General features: G+C 43.0%; 1 pseudogene; it reads left to right on the plus strand.

Annotated features, from left to right (window-relative positions):
• Positions 1–751: 751 nt before the first annotated feature.
• On the plus strand, positions 752–18757 carry LOC145418736 (uncharacterized; annotated as a pseudogene).
• Positions 18758–20391: the final 1634 nt, after the last annotated feature.

Here is a 20391-nt window from a genome sequence, read left to right on the forward strand (position 1 = left end):
TTCACCAGATACTGTCACACATGCGGTGAATATTATGTGTTTATGGTCTCCAAGTTGGAGGATAGCTATATTGTAGTTTTTTTAAACTGAAACGAAAACAATAGGAAATTCTTTTTTTTTTTTTTTTCAATGGGCTAATTTAGAAGCCAAAACATTCCATTCCTGTAATTCTGGTCTACTGACAACTTGTAAAGTAAAAATAAAGTACCGCAAAGGTGTTATAAACAGCGCATTTCACAAGCAGTATAATTCTGGGAGTAGCTAGACAGAGTTCCTGCTTCGTCTGTGCCTGGGAATTGGCGACAATGCCACTCAACAATTTCCAGTACATATTGAAATAGCTATTCATCTTTCGTAATGACATGATTATTGTCCTGGAGAAGAGCTTCTTCACGCACGCCAAAGTCATTTACAATGGCAATGGAGCCCAGTACCTGTCATGCTGACTGGATGGAGTCGTCCTCCCAATCAGCAGGGTCTCTGTCTAGGAAGTCCATGCTGATGTCGAGTGCCAAAAAATCCGGATTGAGGCAGATGGGATAAAATTTGCTACAGTCTTATCCGTGATGACTTCATTTTCTGCTAAGTCAACATGTGTCCTTGGCTGGGGATCTCGTCATCTTCCCCCTTGACAGTGACTGTCATCCTACACTTAACACTGAAGTGAATAATTCCCATCAAATTCCGAATAGTAAGTTGGTCTACCTCATCACTCAGGTATCAAAGGTGCGGCAAGTTTTTGCTAGCTACCATGACAATGCTGGAATCAGAATTGGAGAGCAGTCCTTTCAATAATGCTAGATCTCCAGTTGGAGCAGCAATGACTGAGAGAGCACTGAACCAGGATTTGATATACAATACTCCAGTGAATGTCACATATCGTCTCAGGCCAGTGAGCTCAGCAACAGTCATTTGAAACTGATTCCATAGATTATGCAGGCCATCCACCTTGCATAGTGAAGGGCATCTGGCCAGAGAAAGTTGAAAGATACCCTTGCTGGATGCTCACCAATTAGAACAGTGACTAACTCAAGCAGTTAACGGTAATCATATCTAGGTTGGGTAATTTAGAGTTCTTTGATGCAAAATGAAACAACTTGTTCTTTGCAAATGCAAAAAACGCTGGTCTCCACAGGATACAGTTCAACAGGCATCAATAGCTCAAACTTCTCTAGTTCGATGGTTTTCCAACTTGATTAGAAATGCTTGAATATGGCTATATCCGGACCAGAAGACAGACCGAAACACGTTCTGAAAACTGCTCCTGCAACCAGTTCCATGATGTAGTGAAGGCATGCAAAATGACTTACTAGGCATCCCAGCTGTTGCTGCAGAAGAATGCATTCACCAAATGCTGATCCAGTGTTTCTAGATGTCGTATCAAATCTCATACTGACCACCTTCTCTTATAACTCCCAGTCCTTTAGACTGCATCACAGCATTAGCCATTGCTTGTCTAGTCCCCGCAGAAATCTTTAGTACACCAAGAAGCTTTGCCATTCCTCTTTTGTCGGTGACAGTGTCAGGAACAAGGTCAACTATCTCATTACCATTATATGGAAGGATTTTCCTATCCCAGTGGATGATTAGGCTTCTTTCACTAGCAGAAGATTCCCTGGTCTTCTCCTCGAACACCGTCCATTGGGTTCACCTAGATCTCCTGATCGACAGCCGACTGATTGCTAACTCTGAGCATTCGTGACCCAAGACAGAAGCTGTCATGGATAGTAAGTGAACTGCCGATTGGACACTGAACATAGCGAAGTCAATTGCTGCAGTCAGATCCAGTGTAACAATATTCATGGCACAACCTCTTTACAGTGGAAGGAGTGCCACCACGCTCACCATCATTGCCTTCATTACTGTTGCTTTCACTGCTGTTCGGTGAATATGTCAACTCATCAGTCTCCTCTCTCACTGCTCGTTCCATTTTTTCTTGCTGCACTCTCTTTCTCATCGACTAGTTATGTTGAAAAGCCTGCTCCTCTTATTCTGCTAGGACTTTGTCGACGCCAGCTATGAAGCCCCTTTTTCCTCGGATCCTGTTGCACTCTGTGGAATTCGCGATCTACTTAAACTATAATGAGCTGAAGAGCCTTGACGTGGACGATATCAAATAAATCACTGAGACTCGCATGAAACTCATTTTCTCTCTTTATCTGTGGTATAGATCGTCGAGTTTTCCCCTTAAGGATAAACTGGTATTGTTTCACCTTCTTTTCCAACTTAGAAATGGCATTCTGCTCTTTTGCAGTTGGGATTCACTCCTTCTCCCAGGTGCACGTTGTTTCACGAACAACTTGAGTTTCTGCACTCTTTACTTCCAACTTGTCGCATTGGTGCAACTTGAAATACCACTGCAGGACTTTTCCCAAAATAGGAGACAACTTCCGGGTATCACGTCAGCTAGAAAGCCACTCAATCAAACATGATCCTATTTTCGGGTCACACATGCCATGACTAGATAAGTCCACAAACGAAACCTAGAAAGAGACCAGACACGATGGACAGAAACAGTGTTTAGTTCCTACATAACGTAACACTACTCAGTATTTTACTATAACAATAGCTTGACAATAAAAAGAATTTTACCTTGTTCAGTCGGGGTTCGTTGGAGACAATGTTTTGATATACTCAGCTTTAGATGATGTAAACAATAGCGAGAATATCCAATAATTGATGAGCAGCTTGTGACTGGTCATTTATACACTGCATGCTGTGGGTGCGACTGTCTAGGCCTAGCCAGAATATGACAAATGTTCTAAAACGTACTATTATGGGCCGGCTGATGCAACGCCACTAAGTTATGTTATGGTATCTAACTAAAGTAATTTAATAAAGTAAATCTACCTAATTTAAAATTTTATATCCAATCAGATTGAAAGATTCTACATCTAAGATTCGGTTATGAATATTAAGATAAATTGAAAAGTCATGAGGTAACACTACTCTCAGTTACGTCTCAGTCGGCTGATACGAGGTAATGCAGGATAATGTGACTGCAGTAAAAGTTACTGAAAATAAATGAAATTTTGCGAAAGTCAGTATTTCAGTGAGTGCAACTAAAATAACCCATAAGGAAATTTGAGGACCACCCTATCCTTTAAACAATTCACACACAGACAAACACACACACACACACGTGTGTTTGTGTGTGTTTGTGTGAAGTGTTTACATGACATGAGGTAATAATTATGAATCCGTAGGGCTCTTATGATGCTGTCAAAAGCTCTGAGTGCTAGTAACCTATGTTTTATTAGAAAGGTACCCGACATTACCCGAGTAAAATTTATGACTGGGCATATCGGTTTGTGACCCTGGGAGACCAGGCTACTGTGGAAGGCAACCACAGGGTCCCATTTTACAAACTGGACCTGTTAGGCCCATTTCCCTAGGGACTTATTCCCCATGGAACAATATCTGCAATTGACCTTATCCTCACTACACACCCAGTCTGTGCACCCACTCACCCACTCTTCCTCCCTACCTCCCTACCCCATGCCGTCTCACCCTACCCCACCACACCCACCCAACTCAGTCCATCCACCCCATCTACCTAGTCCACCCACCTCATTCACCTGCAAACCCCACCCATTCACCTGACCCACCTGAAATGTTGGAGGAGGAAGGTAAAACTATGCGATCTTGTCCACCATGTTTCCAGAATGTTGACTAAATTAGTTCTAATTATTTGTAATGTAACACCAATAACATGGCCGGAAAAAGTTATCGTCTCCTCCTCAAACTCCTCCTCCTACTTCTCCTCCTCCTCCTCGTCCTCATCTTCTACACCCTCATCCTCATCTTCCTCGTGCTATTTGCTGAGGGAGGGAAGGAGGGAGAGGAACGTGTGTGTGCCAGAGTTTGTTTGTGTGTGTGTGTAACCTAGCTTACGTCCTCCTCCTCCTTCTCTTCCTGCTCCTCCTCCACTTCCTCCTCCTCCACCACCTCCCCCTCCTTCTCGTGCTGTTTGCTGGGGGACTGAAGGAGAGGGAGGAACGTGTGTGTGTTTACATTTGTTCGCCAGCGTGTGTAGTCTACCTTACTGTTTATTCCTGTGTGTGCATGTGTGTGTGTGTGTGTGTGTGTGTGTGTGTGTGTGTGTGTGTGTGTGTGTGTGTGTGTGTGTGTGTGTGTGTGTGTGTGTGTGTGTGTGTGTGTGTGTGTGTGTGTGTGTGAGAGAGAGAGAGAGAGAGAGAGAGAAGTATAACTCAAATTGTTTTGATGCATGTTAACGATACCTGGAGGAAGTATTGAGGGTCAGCCAAGTAGTTAACATTTTATATTAAAAGCACAGTACATCAAAACCCGGTGTTACTTGACAAGATCAAGGTACACAATTTTGATCTTATATAGACCAGACTTGGTGAAGTGTTGAAGGTATGGCAATATTGGTCAAAAGCACACAGCAAGGAAAATTTTCGGCCCATGTGCGTTGGTGTGTTATGAAAAAAACTAAATCAGTTCTGATTTATTTTGAACCAATGGTAGTGGAGGAAATCAGGGTAAGCCAAGGCGTTCACTTACTGTTCCCGAGGATGACAAAACATTGCTTATCGGCACAAGACAAGGTCAACTTCAACAGTTTATATTCGAGTCTGACAAACTTCGTTCAGGGATTCAGGGTACGGTCTGGATGAATGAAATCGATTCTGAGATAAACCAGTCAAAGGTCTGGTCACAGGGTAAGGTCAATTGTTCAGTCTTATTCATCAAGGAGTTATGATTCTACTTCGATGAGACTTACAGGAGGAATCAAGGGTTAGCCATGTGTGACGAGATTCGATTTTGAAAATACGTTAAAAGTCAAGTCACAAGGTAAGGACTGCAATGATTCGATGTGGACCAAACTTGATTGAATGTTTAGTGTCAGAAAATACTCATGTAATTCGATTAAAAAAAAAAAAATGGTCGGACGTCAAGGGATCAAGGAAAAGATAATTGTTGGGTCCATAAAGTAGTTGTAAGGACGTACTGTTGCACACCCTGAGTATTCATTCTTGCTTCATGTTAGGCTTGCTGCCGTCAATCGATTTTATGCAATTTTGATAAGCTTGTTACTATTGAATGTGTTGTTGACACCTTTTTCCTAGCTCTTGTACCAGGGGACACCTCAGTAAAACCGATTTGTCATGTAAAGTTTCAGTCTTGGTCGGTTTTACATTATCTCCGGAAATATGAATATCATTTTGAGATAAATTATTAGTCCTAAGGTAAAGAAATGTCATTGACAAATGAATTGGTGAGGGGAAAAAATAAGTACAAGGGAAATATTAAGTGAATGAATACAACTGAAGAGATTTTCTTAATTGGAATAAACTATTATTTACAACAACATTTAACAAAGGAGGATTTTAATAAGTATCATTTACTAATGAAATGTGCATATGGATGAAAATAGTAAGAGAAAAATGAGAATATGAAAAATAATCTTGGGCAGTTGTTTTAAGTACTGTAATGTAATCGTGTAAGAGAAGAGAATAACAATTATATATTAAGATTATTGGTCCGAATACAAATAACTTTTTTTCGAATGGTTCTAAATCCATCCTATATAATATATAATTTCGGGCGTGGTGTGAGCTGGTATTGATAGCTGGTGGGAGTTGCAGAGGGCGAATTGCACATCACCGGGCGTCTAGAGGTTTGACAGTCAGAAGGATCGTGGTCGGGATGAAGGCTTGAGACAGGCAGGCTTGGCGGCAGGCAGGCTTACTGACAGGCTTGGCAGCGGACAGGCATATTAACAGGCTGACTTGGTGATTTACAGGCTTTGTTGGTGCCAGATACTCTTGGCAGCAGGCAGGATTATTGATGGCAGACTTGGTTGGCGACTGATGGCAGACAGTAGGTATATAGGCTACTGGATTTAATGGTGGAGAGACCTCAAAAAGGCATGTTCTTCTCCTCGCTGCCACCAAATGTGAGATGTGGGTCCATATATTTACCATCAGGGTTTCAGGTTGATCTCAAAGACTTCATATTAGCACTGGATGCTTTACAGGGAGTTTAGATGGTACACACATGGAGTGTTGTTGATCTCTAACTCTCATACAGCCTTTCAGGGCACAGGCAGAGTTTCCTTTATGTGTGTTGCCCAATGTCACGACCACACAGTTTACACATAGAACAGTCTCTCCAGCAGAAATTTGCAAGAAGTCAGCTGGCCTCTGCATAACTCATGAAGTCCAGCTTTGTCCGATCCAAGATGCACCAGCAACAAACATCCGCCCGCTTACACTTGATGTCAGAGTCTGGTACTGCAGACGAGTCTTTTGAAATGTCAGTATAGTAGAGGATTCACTCTGCAGTGTAAACTTATCAGCCACCATTGTGCTGTAAGGTCCACCGAGTCGCTTTCAAGCAGCAGCATGGAGCTATGGGAGGTGGTGGTGACCATCATCCACTCACTTGATGTAGTGCTGCCTAAATCTTGCTTCACCTTTATCATTCTTTTTCTGTGTCCGCCCTTCACTCTTCGTATTTCTACCGTTTTTTCTGTCACTTTCTATTTTTCTTCTTTCCATTTCAGGTGGTTTTACATTGAGTGACAAGCCTAATGGTTTCCTGTTGGCCAGGAAACCTTTTACAATGTTGGGCGGTAATCGTATAACCAACCCACACTTATTCTTTTCGAGTCATCAAGTAGGTTGGTGAAGGGTTAGTGTCCTGCCTTCAAAGAAAATCGACTGGAGTTAACACGGAAAATAATCTTAATACTGAAGGGGTTAACGAAAATGAATGATGTGCTTGTTCAGAAGGACCAAGAAGGAACAGTGTGGAAGTGGGTGAGTGGTGAGGTAGGGAGGTTGGTAGAGAGATGCCTCGGTAGGCAGGTTACAAAGAAGATAGAAAAATATGTAGCTGAGTGGTGATTTACGTCCGGAGATGGATTGCGTGTAAGGTTGGTGGATAGTTTAATAGCTAGTGAAGTAGGCAGGCCGTTAGGTTAGCAGGTAGGAAGAGAGGCAGTTGATTAAGTTCATAAGTGGGTGGGGTGATGATCACGTACGCGAGTAGATGGTGAGGTAGGCGAATTGGTGGATAGGCAAGCGGTGAGGTAGGAGTGTAGCTGGATATGTAAATGGTGAGGTAGATGGGTGGGTAGTTGTGTAGTTGATAAGGACTTGGATGGGCAGATAGGGAGGGAGGTGGAGAGTAAGTAGGTAGGTATGTAGATGGACTAGTAGGTAGGTAGGTAGGTAAGTTAATGGGTAGGTAGATTGGATTCTTCACCGACGAACAGTTGGTTATTGTTTATAAGAGTCATCTGCGCTCTCAGCTGGAATACTGCTCACCCTTGTGGAGTGGATGTGGAGAGGTTGCACTGAAGCAACAAAATTCAGAACAAAGCTGTTAGAATTATTAATAACCCTGCTATTACAAATAAACTACCTCCCATACAAGTAAGAAGAAATGTTGCCTGCCTTGCGGTACTTCACAAATACTTTTGTGGTAAATGATCAGACGAAGTTGCATCCATTTTGCCACCTCTCCATGCCTACCCTTGTGCTACACGGGCATCTGATAGTGCTCTTGACTGGACTGTCACACTGTCATATTGCAGAAATCATTTATTCCCCGAACAGCATCTCTTTGGAACTCGCTTCCCCTGAGTTGTTTCCCCCTAACCTTCAACCTACAGCTGTTCAAGTCCAACTGTTACAGATTTTTTACGAATAAAGGACACCAGTAATCTGGTGTATGAATTATTTTTTTAAAATTTGTTTTTCCTTCCCTCTGTTGTGCTATTAAAAAAAAGTAAGCAGGTGGATGGGTAGGTTGATAGATGGTGAGGTAGATGCTTAGGTAGGTAAGTGGATGGACAGTAAAAAGGTGACGAGTAGTAAGGTAGGCAATGAGGTGGGGATATGTGACAAGTAGTAAGGTAGGCAATGAGGTGGGGATATGTGACAAGTAGTAAGGTAGGCAATGAGGTGGGTATATAGGTGGGTAGGTAGGCAAATAGGTACTGATGTTGGTAGACAGGTAAGTGTACTAGGTAGTGGAGAATTTGGGCAAGGGTGTATCTGAGAAGGCAGGTAGGTAGATGAGTGGTGAGGTTCTGAATGTGGCAAGAGAGGTAGGTGGAATGAGATAATGACCTTCAGACAATTTATGCGACATTCTTCTGGGTAAAATTTGCACTCTGCTAAACCAAATAGGTCCTGCGATCCTGCTACTTGTATTTTTGGACCACCCTGTTGTGTGTGTGTGTGTGTGTGTGTGTGTGTGTGTGTGTGTGTGTGTGTGTGTGTGTGTGTGTGTGTGTGTGTGTGTGTGTGTGTGTGTGTGTGTGTGTGTGTGTGTGTTCATAGCGCACGCCAATTTCAATCGAGAAATGGGAAAATGTGCGTATGCATCTAGCGAGAATATTGGAATATGGGAGCAAGAGAATTATTGTAGATGACACAAGCGGCTCAGTGACCATTCGACAGACAGCTTCTCTCGGGGATATCCATCAGACACTGTGTGAAGGCATCGAAAGGGCAGGAGAGGTTTGAGGAGGGGAAGAGGGAAGGAGAATCGGGGATAAAAATACAGAAGAGAGATGAAGGATGCCTGAATCAGTAAAGAGGTGGTCTGCCTTCCTAATGGACCCAGATTCGAATCCAAGGAACAGTTTTAGGATTTGAATTTCATATCGCTGACTTTACTCATCTATCAGAAGAACCGCCATGTAAATATACCCCCACTAATACACCAGTCCAGACTGAGACAGCCTCGAATGTATGGACAGTGAATGTTAGCGCCGAAGTGGCTGCATGTGGAGTTGTATGGTATGTAGGAGGACTACTGGGACTTAGGAACAGGCTGTGAAATCTATTCCTAGAGTCGGACACAAGAAAAATCCTTAGCACTGTAAGGACTGCGTGGTCTCTCTCTCTCTCTCTCTCTCTCTCTCTCTCTCTCACACACACACACACACACACACACACACACACACACACACACTACTGGCATGCTTTCCTGGGTCTCCCTCTCTCCCCCCCCCCAACCCGCACCGAAACTTATTTTTCTCTCTAGCCGACAACGATAAAGTAGGGAACAATTTCAGGTCATCATCTCCTCAAGCAATCACCAGACTATTACAGTAATTACAAGACATAACCTTAGCAAGTGGTGCACTGGCGAGTGATGATAAAAGACTTAGAACCACACTGTGCTCCGTCTCAAAGAAGGCATTTAATTAATTTAATTAGTGTTTACGAGGGTAATAACTTACTACAGGTGGTTGTACCTGAACAGTGTGTGCCAGCAGCATTACACTTGGCCCATCACCTGCCACTGTCAGGGCACGGTGGGACCAAGGTCACTATTGTGCTCCCCAAGAGATCTGCATATTGGCTAACTATGGTCAAGGATATTACCACTGCCTTAGCACTGCAAACAGTGCAATACCTCTCAGAGGTCAGGGGACGCCCTGGCTCCTTTTATGACTTATCTGAATGTGCCATCGCCATGTTATTGGGCCCATATGGATATCATAGGACCACTGACTATGCCCCAGACAGGACATCCTCTCGTTAATAGATAGATTGACCAGAAATCTTGTTGCCGAGCCTTTAAAAACTTAAACGGCGGAGGAGGTAGCTCATATATTAGTTCAGAGGGTTGTATGCATTCACAGAACTCCACAGCAGCTCACTAACCAAGGAGAAGAATTCGTTAATGTCACTCTACATGGAGATGCGAACATACTCTAAAGTGGGCACATCACAACTACATCTTACCAGCCTTCTGAAAATGGGTTAGTGGAACTGGTGAAAGGAACCGTGCTTCAGATCTTATGTACAGTGATCGAAGGTAATGCAAATCATTGGCGCCGAATGATATATTTGGACTACATCGCCTATAAGTCGGGATTTAATAGGTCAGTTAGGGACTCTGCATATTTTCTTTTGTACTTGAGAGGCCTACTGGAGCCATATCAGACAATAAATGAATCACAGCTGCACTATAGTGTGGACCATGCTCGGTGCATGCTAGCAGCCATGGCGGCTAAAGTTTTTCAGAGATGCCAGCTGTACTTGGATCGAGCTAGTACAGAGAATGAGAATTACAGAAGTAAGAGGGTTGCCCTAAAAAATCTCTGTATAGGAGACAGAGTGTATGTGCGTACGATTCCTAAGCGAGGAGTTGCTAGGAAACTCCAGCCATTTTATCCAGGGCCTTACCGGGCACCAGAAAATCAGAGTACCACTTAGTGTAGTGGTACTCTGTTTTCAGGGTAGCTGTACATTCAGTGGCAAGTCAAATGATTTCCTGTAAAGCAGGAAATCTTTTACAACGCTGGGTGGTAACCTTATAATCAACCAACACGTGTTCCCTACGTCACAACAAGTGGGTTGGCAGAGGGTTAGTCTCCCTCCACGGAAAATAACTAACTAAAAATACGAACAAGAAGCCTCGGACCAGGACTGACCAGAAGGTGACGAAAAAAAAAAAAAAAAGGGAGAAATGGAGTTCCTCCGAGCTAAGCCATGTATTGGACTATATAGCCCCGCTAGGGTTACAGGAGCGAGCTACCACTCCCAGCACGGCAGCCCGGGCGAGGCTCGAACTCGCAATCCCCCGATTACGAGTCCAGCGCGCTACCACTGTGCTACCGCGCCCCCCAGAAGGTGACGAATAGAGACCGAATAAAGAACATATAAAGAGCATAGTACGGATTGCAACATGGAATGTAAGGGATGCAAATGATGAGGTGAAAGAGAGATTGTCCAGGTACTTCAGAGTGCAAAAGTGGATTTTTTTTTTTTTTTATGTGACCGACTCTGGGCATAGGCTTTACAGCCTGTTTCAAGGCCCAGTAGTCTTCCTACGTACCGCACACCTCTACATGTCACCACTTTGGCGCTAACACCCACCGTCCATACTGAATACATGCTAGGGCTGTCTCATACAGGACTGGTGTATTGGTATTAGCGGGAGTATTTTTACGATATGTCGGCGGGTCTTCTGGTAGATCAGTAAAGTCTGATTTTATGAAATTCAAATCCTTAAACTGTTCCCTGCCCCAGCGGGATTTGAACCCGGGTCCGTTAGGACTGTAGGCCAACTCTCTACCGATTGAGCCACCGCCTCCCCCAATATGTGGATTAACTGAAACTAAATGAGGAGGTGAGAGTGTGAGAGAATGGGAGAATGGATGGGGTATATGCAGAGGAGTGGGTGAGAATGAGAGGGCAAAAGAAGGGATGTGTATTGTTGTGAGCAACAGATGGAAGGAGAATATAAGAGAGTATGGATCGGTTGCCTCAAAGAGTGTGTGGGTAAGATTGAAAGCTGGACTACAAGTGTGGGTGATTGTTTGTGTGTATGCACCAATGCAAGATCGTGCAAGTAGAGTGAGAGAGGAGTTCTGGACAAATGTGGCAGCATGCATGGAAAGTTTGAAAGGAATGAGAGAGTGCTTTTGATTGGAGATATGAATGGAAAAGTAGAGAATGTGAAGGTGGATGGAATAGTTGATGAGTGGGGTGTGCCTGCAGAGATGGATGAGAATGTCAGTGCTCTAATGGACATTTGTGCCAGGAGGGGGTTAGTGATAGCCAACATCCTCTTCAGACACAAAATGATCCACATGTATACATGGCGAGTGATGAGAAGGGTGGGTGGTGAAATGAAAGAACGGGAGGCAATAATTGATTATGTGTGTGTGTGGATGAAAGGATGAGAAGGTGTGAAAAGGTTGCAAGAGTATATAGAGGATGGGGGAGTGGACTTTCTTACCACCACTTGGTGGTGGTGAGAATTAAGGTCCAAAGTAAATGGAAGAATAGATGAAGGGAAGGACAGGAGGAAGTAGTTCGTACAAGAAGGGTGGAAAGGTCACAAGAGGATGGAAAAAGAATATAAAAGAGAAGTGGAGGAGCGACTGGGTAAATATGGATAAGAGCAGATGGAGGACCTGGAATTATATGTACGAGATATTCACAGAAGAAATCTGTGCAGCATGTGAGGTGAAGTGTGGGGTGAAGAGACGACGAAAGGGGGTGCAAGGAACAGCATGGTAGAATGAAGAGGCGAAACAGGCTGTGGCACAAAAGAAGAATGCATATAGTGAGTGGATGAGAAACAGAGGCGTGGAAGAAGTTGAGAGACGGAAGAGAGAGTTATATGCAGAGAGGAAGAGAGAGGTGAAAAGATTAGTAAGAGAGAGTAAGAAGAGAGTGGATGAGGAATTTGGAAGGAATCTGAGTGTAAAGTAGAGGGAATGTAAATAAAAAAAATGCTCTGGCAAGAGGAAATGAGAGTTAGACAGTGTCAAAGAATTTAGTCGGGGAGTGAAAGATAAGAACGGTAGACTACTAGTTAAGAAGAGAGAAAAAGTGAGCAGATGGAGACAACACTTTAAGGAATTGTTGAACATAGAGAATAAAAGTAATGTGAGTATAATTGGCTGGGGAATGGCTGGGAGAAAAGGGATGTGAGAAGAGAAGAAGAAATCAGTAGGATGGAAGTTGTGGAAGCAATGAAAAAAGTTAAAATGGAGAAAGCCAAAGGAATTGACGGAGTGTGTGGTGAAATGCTGAGGCATGGGGGAGAGATAGTAATAGAATGCATGTGGAAGATGTGCAGACTGGCCTGGGAGGAAGGGAGAGTCCCGGAGGATTGGAAGTCAGGTATAATATTTCCCCTGTACAAAGGTAAAGGGTAAAAAGAAGTGTGTGGTAATCATAGGGGCATTTGTCTTCTTAGTGTAATATGAAAAGTATACTGTAGGATGCTTATTGATAGAGTTAGGGAAATAACAGAGGAATTAGTTGGAGAAGAACAGGGAGGTTTTAGGAAGGGAAGAGGTTGTGTAGATCAGATATTCAGGTTTTGATCCTTAGTGGAAAAGTTACTAGAGAAGGGAAAGAAGTTTCATGCAGCCTGCATGGAGTTGGAGAAAGCATATGACAGGGTGGATAGAGAAGGTTTGTGTAAAGTATTAAGAATATGTGGAGTAAATGGGAAGTTGTTGAATGCCGTGAAAAATATGTATGATGATGCTAAGGCTGCAGAGCGTGCGGATAGTGGACTGAGTAATATTTTCTGTTTGAAGGTTGGATTGAAACAGGGATGTCATGTCTCCATGGTTGTTCAGTCTGTATTTGGATGGGGTTATACAAATGATTAAAGGTAGGACAGTGGATGTTGGAACAGCCCTAATGAGAGAGGGCTGTATTTGGAAACTCCCTGTACTGTTGCTTGCAGATAATGCTGTGTTATTAAGTGAAGACGAAGGGGAGCTGCAAGGCTTGGTGGATGAGTTTGGGAGAATGTGTAAGAAACGGAATCTAAAGGTGAATGTAAAGAATAGTAAAGTTATGGTTTCCGAGAGGAATGAAGTCAGTGAATGTACAGTGAGGTTAGATGAGGTGGAAATGGAAAATGTGGGTGCGTTTATGTACTTGGGTAGTGTGATGAATAAGGATGGAAGTTTAGATGGTCAAGTGGTTGAAAGGGTACAACAAGGAAGAAAGGTTGCTGGTTCCTTGAAGGCAGTGCTAAGAAACAGGGAAGTGAGCATGGAGGTGAAAAAGCTACTACATGATAGTACTGTGATACCAACTCTAACGTATGGGAGTGAAGCTTGGACCTTGCTGGAGGGACAGAAGTCAAGAGTGAGAGTAGTGGAAATGAGTTTTTTGAAAGGAGCATGCGGAGTCACATGGAGAGACTAAAAAAAAAAAAAAAATGGGAGAAATGGAGTTCCCCCGAGCTAAGCCCTGTATTGGACTATACAGCCCCGCTAGGGTTACAGGAGCGAGCTACCACTCCCGGCACGGCAACCCTGGCGAGGCTCGAACTCGCAATCCCCCGATTACGAGTCCGGCGCGCTACCACTGTGCTACCGCGCCCCCCATGGAGAGACTAAGAAATGAAGAAATGAAGGAGCGTTGTGGTGTGGATGTGGATGTGACAGGAAGTCTTAGGAGAAACACATCGAGGTGGTTTGGCGATTTGGAGAGGATGGAGTGTGAGAGACTGACGAGGAGAGTGTATGTGAGTGAGATGGAGAGAGGGAGAGGGAGGGGGAGGCCAAGGATGAGGGATGGAGTGGAGAGACATAATAGAGAATGAGGTGTGAGCTGGAAGCAAGGCAGTGAAATAGCGGGGGACAGGTCGATATGGAGGCGATTTGTTTGTGATCACCACTTACGGGATGATGGTGTCTGGAAATAGATGGATAGATAGATAGATATAATGAAGGATGGAGTTGTCTCCACTCGAACACACTGATCGTGTGCGGGTGGTCCCTGAAACGTCTCTCACCACTAAGGCCCTATTCACACTATAGGGACGGTCGCGCTCTGCTCTCACAATGTTCACGGTCCGGTCAAATATCATTACATGCATTTCAGTGGAAGCATTCACTCTGGCAGTAACGGTCAAGGAACGCTCCGCTCTCGCTCCGCTCGCGATCCATTCAAAAGATATTTTGACCGGAGCGAGAGTGGACCGTGAGCGGAGCGAACCAACAGTGTGAACTCTCGCCACAGTCTCGCTCCGCTCCTGTCTTGATTCAGCCCTCTGAATGATGTGTTTTCCTTTTTCAGATCTTCCTCAACTTTTGATAGTATTTTTTCAAATGTTCCATTGTTCATTCTAAATCAGCTGTGAAATTTACTTCCATCATCAATCAGATGAGGAAACACTGTATGGAATTCCCTTTCACTTTTCCAATCTTACAAGACTGGATGAACCCACATTCTCTTTCATTTCCGTCTTTGTTTTCTTCTTTCTTCTTCTTCTTCATCCAGTACAATGGCGATCATTGCCAACTCGGCTCGTGAAAAGTCACACATCTTCCGTCAATGGTGGTGGCACTTCTACTGTCGAGGGAGAGGGGATGACGGGAATGGACAGTGAGCGAAGCGAGAGCGGACCAGACGTGAATGCACCAGGACCTTAGCGTAGCGAGACTGGAGCGTGACCGTCCCTAAAGTGTGAATAGGGCCGAAAACTACACAAAAGTGTTCTTTATGCGTACCCAGTAGGTGAGGCCGATGATGATGATGATGGATGTCGATGGTGAGAATGGTTCAAATGATTTCTAAGCCATACTAATATATAGCAGCGGTGGAGGACATTCAGCTGGGGACAAGACGCGAGATAATCAAAGTTCTATGGGCGAAAGAGAGATGTAACATACTCGGGATGTGGAAGACACGCAAGAGACACAAGATACGGTAAATGAAGGTGAAGTTGAAGTAAATTACCTGAACTGGCAGGGTGGAAACGTGAACGAGAGCAAGGTGAATGGAGTCGGGGAATTCCCGGTCGAGGCAGACTCCCCGACACTTTCGTTCGTCCTCTGCTATTGACCTTGAGGAGGCAATCACAGCTCCAAGATATAGACTGAGATCACATCCGACAGTTGAAAACTTACCTCTGTTTATGGATAGACCTTACAGCACGCTAATAGGAGAATAAACCCAGTGTACTTACAAGGAATAGCTGTTAAGTTGTAGTAATTTTATATTGTGCAGATTGTGCTGCTTGCAGCCGCGGTCTCAAGAAATACTATGGTCCGTCTATTTTATGAAGAGCGTTTGGGCGTTGTCCCTCTTGGGGAGTCCCCGTCCCACAGTGTTGCCATACTTTGTACTGGGCAACTTAATCGGATTAGGGAAAAGGCGCTAATGACAACTCTCCCTCCCAGCACACTACTCTCTCTCCTGTTTCTCTCTCTCTCTCTCTCTCTCTCTCTCTCTGCATATAGAAATTGCACTTTTTATAATTTATTTCTATAAAAAGTCTATACACTTTTATGAATTTTTAGAATTTGAGGAAAAGCCTCCAGATTGATTGTCTGTCTGTCTTGTTGCGCTCTTATTCATTCCCTTTCTCCGTGACCTTTCCCCCTACTCTCTGTCTGTCTGTCTGTCTGTCTGTCTCTGTCTGTCTCTGTCTCTGTCTGTCTGTCTGTCTCTCTCTCTCTCTCTCTCTCTCTCTCTCTCTCTCTCTCTCTCTCTCTCTCTGACATTATTTTTTTTTTTATGACTGTGATTTTCTCCTTGAAGTGTGAAGTTTATATGTGGTTTATAATTTCGATTTATTTTCCACACCACCTTTGAGGTCCTCTGTTTGCCTTCTCTTCTAAAATATACTTATTTCCGTTGTAAATAAGTTCTTTTTCTCTACTGTGGAGCACACGAGAGCGAGTAACAGGAGTAAGAGATCTCAGGTGGCGGCCAGAGTGGACTGGATTAACACGATCTCGGTCAATCTACCCTTACAAGCGTGGCAACGTTGGAAAGAACGTTGCCAAGTGTTGTGGGGTTTATTAAAAGTAATTGTTATTAAAAGAAAAAAAGAGGCATTTATAACACTATATTGCCTTATTAAAGAATTACATATATATATATACTGTAAATAAACTTCATTTAGAAATAGTAAATAGCTGACATGAGACAAGAGGTGTACACGTTTGGCAGAGAGGCGGCCTAGGAAATTCCCAAGAGGGACAACGCCCAAACGCTCTTCATAAAATAGACGGACGATAGACAGATTTACCCACATATCAAGCCACCTGCCCCAAAAGGTCTCATCTATTCTCCAGTCTCCAAGCTTATCTCGACAGGAAGTCATTTTGAGGTCGCTATCACGCTAATACATGGTAAGTTATAAAAACCCCTTATTAATGCACAAGAACTTATTGACTCTGTTAGATGGAATCTAAATCACACGGACAATTCATTCTTCCTTTTTCATCACTGAAGGTACTGTAACTATAGCTTCATTCCAACTTGTGTTTGATGTTAGATTTGAGGATTTAAAAAAAAATATGTTGAGTGTTGGATGGACCATTAACAGGTCGAAGATCCAAAAAGTTTGAGTGATCTTATTGGTGGTATTGCTAATGCTTTATTTGGTACTGTGACCCAGAACCAAGTAGAAGAAATTCATGCCAGGTCAGGTCATATTAAAGAGATGCCTGAAAATCAGCATCAAGTATTGAATTTTCACTCTCAGATTTTATATATTACCTTTAGTGACATGTCTCAAATGCATTCTCCATTTATCAAATTACAGAAGGCAGCTAATATTTCGCATGCAATGATTAGACTTTACTCTATCAATAGTTTGCATTTAGAAAGCGAAACTTTCATCGTTAAAGATTTTCTTAATCTTCAGTTAGCTTTCTTGGAAATCATTGCCGATCGTACGGGGATTAAGTCTTCAGAGAATGATGCTGGCTCGCTTGAGTGTAGGTACTGTGCCGAATACATTATTATTGGAAAATTTAAATAGTACCGGGTATATCATTGACGAGGCCAGGACATCTTTTCCCAGGGTGCTACTTTGGCTTGTTATCTACGTGTCATGAATCTACTTTGGTATGCGATCTACACTTTATATTGCGATCTACATGTCATGAATCTACTTTGGTATGCGATCTACACTTTATATTGCGATCTACGTGTCATGAATCTACTTTAGTATGCGATCTACACTTTATATTGCGATCTACGTGTCATGAATCTACTTTGGTGTGCGATCTAGATGGTTAGAGAGTCTGAAGCATGAGTGGAATGTCTGTTCGAGTGTCGAAGCTCCGGTCCCGACTCAACAAGATACATGTGGCAGCAGCGCACTTCATTCCGCCATAGACATCAGTCTCGACAGCTTTGGTATGTTATCTACAAGCTAGTTTGTTACCTAATTTCCAAAGATTTGCTTGTAATCTACTTTGTTACCTAGAAATCAAAGATAGGTCAGTCCTTTACCTTTCTTAATTCCTCCTAACCTCCGTAAATCCTCATTTATATTTCAGTCATTGACACAGCCCTTAAGATGCTCGCAAAAGGATTCTACACCGAAATCAGCGACGAAACTAAGGCACTGCCATTTTTAAGAAGACATGGACTTTTTGGTGAAGAACAAAGTGTTTCACCGTGTCATCAATGTGGCGGAGAGATGAAGGACGCACGGAAAAGAAGACGAAATGGCGAATTTATGCCCGTTCTTCGTTGCAGAAACCGTGGATGTCAAACTTTTCGTTCCGTTCGCAGAGGCAATGTATTCTTCCACTTCACAGATTTAAATAACAAACTAAATTGCAAGCTCTCTCTTTGCCAAATTTTAGAATTGATCTTCTATTTTATACAAGACCTCTCTTATGATCTGGTTCAAAGTTTAACTGGTAGAGGTACCGAAGCAATTTGCGATTGGTTCAACATGTGCAGAGAAGTTTGTACAGCGATTGTTTCAGTCCAGAATCGTGGTCAAATGGTAGGCACTGAAGAAGAGCCTGTGCAAATTGATGAAGCCGCTTTGCAGGACGGCGAAAATACAATAGAGGCCGAATGTTGCAAGGAAACCGGGCTCCAAATTCAACAGAAAGCGAAGCTGAAGTGGACAATAACCGTAACCATGGAAGACGTATTGATGGTCCTTGGGTGTTCGTTTGAAGAATGGTTCAGATTGCCGATATTTTTACGTTCAAAGAAAAGACCGTGAGACACTTCAACCAATTATTCAGAGAGAAGTCGCTGAAGGCTCAATAATCCATTCCGACGAATGGCCAGCTTACTCTAATTTAAGCCAACTCATTTTTCGTCATTTTTCCGTAAATCATCAGCAATATTACGTCGATCCTAACACCGGAGCACATACACAAGGAACTGAAAGATCCTGGCTTGATGCGAAGATTCGTATATTGAAAAAAATGAGAGGCTCAATCAAAGAACATTTCAATCGCACCTACAGTAGACTACTTCTGTTGGCGGATGATGAGAAAAGAAGCTCCTGACTTATATTTAGCATTTTTAGCTGATGTACGTGCTGTTTATCGCTAGAATATTATTAATAGAAAATTTTTTAATATTTTAATTAAATTTTCTCTTATGTTATATATATGTTATTATGTTTTGCTATGTAGATATCATTCCAAATTAAAATTTGTACGGTGTAGACATTTTAGCCGATGTACATGCTGTTTATCGCTAGAATATAAATAAAATAAAATAAATTAATATTTCAATTACATTTTCTTTATGTTATATATGTTATAATATGTTTTACTATGTAGATATCATTCCAAAATAAAATTTGTACGGTGTAGATATTTTTTCCTTGTAGATAAGAAGCCAAAGTAGCACCTTTTCCCAGCCCGTCTTGACTACCTTGCTTTGCACCTTGAACCCACAGGAGTAAAATCTCGCAACACCCCCTCCTCGTTGTGTTATATTTGCTAATTCCGGTTCAGGGTGACTCAGCAGATATTTTTGATGTGTTACGAATCACTTCATTGCCTTATACAGTCCCTGAGACAAAAATGTCTTTGTACAGACAGTTCCTTTGCCAAACTTATTGCGCTAAGTGAAAATCTTTTACATTTCATTATATTTGACGATTTCACTAAGTGTCGTACATAAGAAAAATTACTTACTTTCGAGATGAGGCAGTAGCACCTGTTAAAGTGCTACACTTACCAACCAGGACATTGTGTCTCAGCTTTGTTAAAAAAAAAAATGGGGAGGGAATTATAAAAGGTCTTAATCCTGAACTTGTTAGAGATAATGATCAATAGTATTTTTCTACCAATAAACCTAAGCAATTTACTTTTAATGGTGCCGTCATGGATATTACTAAGACAATTCAGACTGTTCAAGGTATAGGTCATTTGATCCTGGGTGACAGTTGTAGTGCCCATAGTTAATCACTCACACTCCCGGTTTATGCCACCCTCACCAAGGACTCCAAACTGCCTGTACTCCCTCATATGTTGCAGTTTAACGGGTCACTCTCTCGTGTTGAGGTGGATGCAGTACAATCACTCCTAGAGATTTCCTCCAGAATGAAGCTCTACCACCTTTATTCTTAGACGAATTACCACATTTCCAGTCCAAACTCTTACTCCTCTAGCCCCCACACGAATTAACCCAGTCAGTCGCTCTAAGGGTCTATGCGCATGTTCTTTCAGGTATTTTTATTATGCTCCTTGCTTCCTACTTAGGTTACAAGTGTTGGTTATACAGACACTGCTGATGTCGCCCACTGTCATTATATGAGCGTTCACAGTCTAGGGTGGACCTTTCTACATTCTCGCCACCACAGGGTTCCCATCCAACTCTGTGCCACCTGGGGGACGCGGGGCGAGAACGCGGGGGATGGAATGTCGGGACAGCCAAACACTGGATAATGTCGCTGACCCTGGCCATGCCGACGACAACACGTGTGTGCCAACAGTTTACAGAACAGATAAACATACTTGGAGGTCTTCCCCCTCAACCTCTGTGCCTACCTGACCCACCCAATCTCGACTTAGGATCAGCCGCAGACGGTGCAGGCGGAAGGAGAAAATGAAGAAGAGGGAAATCGCAGAAAACGGGAAGAAATAACGAGTGAAAATAGGAGATGACAACGGAATAAGCGTAGGTTCTTGAGACC

The sequence above is a fragment of the Coenobita brevimanus genome, chromosome 116 (assembly GCF_032717465.1).
Source record: "Coenobita brevimanus isolate Jiangsu-jjx chromosome 116, ASM3271746v2, whole genome shotgun sequence".
Taxonomy (NCBI): domain Eukaryota; kingdom Metazoa; phylum Arthropoda; class Malacostraca; order Decapoda; family Coenobitidae; genus Coenobita; species Coenobita brevimanus.